Raw genomic sequence first — 4885 nt, forward strand, 5'->3', positions numbered from 1 at the left:
GGCTCTCGGCGCCCGGGCGGGGCTGCTCCTCGCGGAGCCGCGTGGGACGGGGACGGCGGAAAAGCCCTTTTCTGGAGGGAGGCGCGGGGCCCGCGGCCCTCGGGGGCGCCCGGGCGCGGACSGGGGCAGCCGGGCACCGTCAGTCAGCGGCGTGTCTCCCCCGGGCGGGCTCCAGCGCCCGGCGGGGCCCTGCGACGGTGAGACCGGCAGGGCGGGGGGACACGGGCCGCAGCGCAGGTTCCCCCGGGTTGGACGACACCGTGGAGCAGGACGGCACCTCTCACCACGACACCGCCTGAGGCAGCCGAGAGCGAGCCCTTGTCCCGTTTCGTCTTCTGTCTGTCACACGATACTTGCATACGCTTCTGAATATCATAAAAATAATTATGATTTTCAAAAGCAATCGTGGCRTGCCTCCGTCTTGAGGCAATCTGGGAAACCAGGCTGCTGGAGGCATCCGAGCTGGAAGGGGCAGGATCTGAGGAGTCCAGGACTGAGGAAGTCCTCCTGAACGCGCGTGATGATGAAAAGTTTTGCAAAATGCAAAACACAAGTATCACTCTAGAGAGATGCTAATGGACTTAATGGGAAGTTCCCCTGCTCTGTCTTCCCTGCAGGCAGGTGTGGGTGATGGATAGTTTCTGAGAAGCAGAGTGGAGTAATTTACTTTGGGGAATTATGGAAATTGTCAGCGTTTGAAGAGAAAAGGCCTTTCRTATTTCTTTTGTGATGAACACCCAGGAACAAAATTGTTATAAACCCTCGATAACAGTGCTATAACCGTTGTGGTCACATAAGGGATTAGAGACAGTGAAGATAGCATTTGAAAGTAGTCCTTCCTTATAGTTTTCTTCTTACTGATCAGGACACTTCCAGCTGAGGATTCTGGAAGAATCTGGTAATCAGCAAGATCTGGGGAAACAAAAGGAGGAGGAGAGCAAACACATTCCTTGAGATAACTCCTTAGCTCTGTTTTTAAGGTGTGTGTGGCAGGGAGGTCCTATCGTATTACCTTTCCCACCCTTGTAGTTTAAGGGCCCGTTAATAAAAGCGTCTTTTCACACCTCACCAAATGTGCTGGAAGCCCTCAGCTGCCATTCAAAGAATGAGGATTTTCAACATTTTCCGGGAAATGCTCAGCACTGTGGAAATCTGAGTCCTAACACTTGCAGTGGGTTTCTGTGACTCTGAATCATCTGGGCGCTGTCTGTTTGGATCCTTGTAAAGAACCTATTTCCATAGTCTTATGTTATCTGCGTTATCTGGTTCTGCTTACCTGTGTAAAATACACTCAGTGATGCTTCCCACAGACGCTTGTAATACTATAAACAGAACAATGTTATTACCAATGTCACTGATCCCATTCATTTAGCAATCACTTCTTGCACTAGGCAGGCAATGGATTAAATGATTTAATATACAAAATCAATGCAATGAAGCATAACTGAAATCCAGAAGAATTGTGAAGTTTCCAGTATATTCACAAGCTGAGGAATAGATTCTTCCCTAATTCTCCCTCCCACTTACATTTTTAACTTCATGATTCTTGCTTCTGAAAATAAATTTTTCCTCTGGTTTCCTGAAAAATACCTTTTTTTTCTCTCCTAACCYCATGCTAATTATTGACTTCAAGGACTACTTAAGAAGAGTGAGAGATTGTTATTGGCCAGATGTTCTTGAATTTACAGGCACTAGTTAAAAAAAAAAAAAAAAAAAAAAAAAAAAGGTTTCTAAACTTGGATTAGTTCTTTGATCCACTCAACCACGTGGCCCATGAGAAGAGCTGTATCAGTATGACAAAGGGCAGTGGCACAGCTCACAGTGGGAGAACAACGCACAACAGCAACAGCAGCTACAGAAGCCAGTGCTCTTAGTGAGAAAAATGTTCATGTAACCACAGGACTACTCTGGTTTTCCATATTTTGTCTCCTGGAGTTTTCTTCTGCCCTGTACAAGATTGCTGTTGATTTCCTTGGGCATTATTCAAGCCTCCCCGGACAAAYAGGGACTCCAGCAAGGTCTTTCTGACCCAGTGAAAGAGTGGTTTTTTTTCCAGGGCAATGGGCAGAGTCACTGCGGGAATGGTTGGAAGTACCTCCTGCTTCTTCAATCTGCAACAGATGAAAAGGAAAAGGAGCCCAAGGGCATTTGAGTATTTCTGTTTACTGCTTGCTGCATTTTTGTGCTTAGCATATTAGCCACAGGTTGTGAGCTTTGCTGAGGAGAGATACCTGTTTGCTTGCCAGGAACATTCATAAGCTTCTGTAATGAGGCCTGGCAGGCAAGCATGGTCACTGTAGAGCAGCTCCCAAAGCTGCATTGAAGTAGCCCTTGACTTTTGTTTTGGCAACTGTCACAGCCAAGTTTCAGTGCTTATGTTCTGCAGGCATGCAAAAACTTCGCAGCTTCAGGAACTGGTGCTTAAATTTAAACTGCACGTTGGGCTCTTGCAGTGAAGAATTTAACCAGTTAGACATGTTTGCATCATTTCCTCCCCTGTCCAAGGCACTTTACCAATAGAAACTCAGCACCTCCGAGTGCAGTCGTCTCTTTGGTGGAACTTAGTGGAGTATTGCATGCTTCATGGCAGACTAGGGAAAAGAGTGTCACATGCCCAGGTGTTGGGTAAAATCTATGCTTTTTAAGTGTGAAGCAATAACAGTGCCTACTCTGGTCATCTGGTCAGCGATAGCTGAAAGCTAGCCATGAAGAGGAACAACTAAGGCAGGGATACTGTGCTAGGAGAAGAGGAGAAGGGGCCTGAATAAAGTTTCAGTACAAAACATCTTGTCTTCCCTTCAAGGACTCTTCACCCCAGTTGTATTCCTCTCCTACCCTGCCCTGGCCTCACCATCGTGACTATGCCCCCTTTCCATTTACTTGTTTTCCCATTTAGCTCAACTTACTTCAGCTAAATTTGACCCCCCAGCCCTGCACCCCAGGAGCTAATACAGCTACTAGGAAATCCCCTGCCTCAGGTACCTGTGCGATCTCCTCTTCCTGCTGCTAGAGGTCCAGCCTTGCTTGTTCAGAGCRTAAGCTTTAAGGTCAAAGTGACTTGCAGAATTGTCTTAAGACAGCAAACATTAGTGCTTCTACTAATATTAGAGAGTGTAATTGTGTGAAAATGATGATTTTGTTCCTCCTGTAAAAAGAGCCTTGATTTTACTGTTTTTAGCAGAATATAACCTAGGTTGTTCCCTTTGCTTTCACAGTGTCACCTGAACAACAATAAGATCAAGAATAATATTACCAGTCTCATTTCACTCTTACCATGTACCTGCTATAACTACTTTCATCCTGCAAAATGAAATGAGTACTTTAAAAAACGTTGCTCTTACCCTTCCCTTTGCTTCCTCCCTTCACCCCTGAAGAGGAAGGTGTCAGCTCCTTGGAGTTGCACGGGAGTATCAGGTGGCAGCACAGGGCCAACAAGCAAAGCAGGCTCTGCTCAAAGGAGACTGTGGAGCTAACACTTTAGGGGCGACCCTAACGAGCTCAATAGGGATGTGACCATCTCAAGGGGAACAGCATCCCTGTTCTTTTGAGGTAGGCACAGATATCTTCAGCTGCTAGTGTCTGTGGCTTCTTTGTTTTCRTGTTTTACCTGCCAGTTGTCCTATATTCAGGGGCAGCTCTTTGTGGGCTACTTTGCTCAGCTCTTTTGGTTTTCTGTGCAAGTCTAAAAGAATATCCCATTTCACAGTCCTAGCATGGTACCTCTGGCTGGCCTTTGTGATAAAGAGGCCAAGGGACCAGAGATGCTAGAGACAAAACAAGAGTTTCCATGTTTCTATGAGAGAGAGAGAATGGATTAAACAAGGGATCACCTCTCATAAATTAGAGGCCATCAGCTCACAGATCCCTGACAACCGGTATTCCACAAGCTAACCAAAGACTTAAGCCAGGTCATGCTCAGTGCAGTCTCTTCCAATGGAGGCAGCTGAAGTTGCGCATCATCATCTGCTTCCATCAGGAGAGGCAGCCTGGAAGCCTGGAAGCTCTGATGTTCATGATGAGGGTCAAGGCTGGGACTGGGGCAGGTACCCACCTCCACAAGCAGAGTCTTGAAAGGCAAAGCTAAACTGTGCCTTTTACACAGCCTGTTCCCAGTCCAGAGAAAGGAGAGGGAAAGTGGGAGAGCCTGCTTACTTCTGAAAACTGCAGATTAAATCCAGGATGGCTCRTTCCTGGTACCAACAAGTTGGAGACTCAAGTTTGAGTCTCTTGTTCTCTTTCTCTAACTAAGCAGAGATTGTTAAAGGACATGTCTATGTCTTGTAGATATGTGAGAGGTGAATTCACTGTCCCTCTCACTTCCTGTACTCTTAACTGGCTGTGAAGCAAGCATGACAGGTTTTGGAGGCAACTGTTGAACTCCTGCAAAGAGAAGAGCAGCAAGACAGTAGCAGTAGGGCAAACACAAGAATTAGTCTTTCTGGCTCTGCCCTTTCCCCTGCAGAAAATCTTTTCTTATGAGAGAATCGTTGAACTCTCAGACCTGTCATTATTTAACCCCAGCTTAAAAGCTGCTTAAAATCCCTTCCCTTAAATTYGATGTTATCTGTAATTGCAGGTCTTCCCTTTCCTAGCACAAAGCTTAGAAAGCTAGACCTCTCTCGTCTCCAGATATCACCTGTACAGTGGTGCCCTCAGGCTATTTCGAAGCAGAACCTCTTTCCAGCCAWAGTTTGGAATGACTTTACAGAGAGATACTAAATGTTTCATTTCTTTTGAGAAGGGCAGCTGCTTTCTCATACTTCAGGTACTTCTGTTGCACTGGCTTCCTCCCCTTGTGGCTCTGCCTCTAACCTGTGAATCTAACGTTAGCCACAGCAACACTAAAGTCATTTCTATGCCATGTATCACCAGTCTCAGACATCCT

This window comes from Rhea americana, unplaced genomic scaffold (genome assembly GCF_003343005.1).
Source record: "Rhea americana isolate MKP2758 unplaced genomic scaffold, rheAme1 scaffold_84, whole genome shotgun sequence".
NCBI classification, from domain to species: domain Eukaryota; kingdom Metazoa; phylum Chordata; class Aves; order Rheiformes; family Rheidae; genus Rhea; species Rhea americana.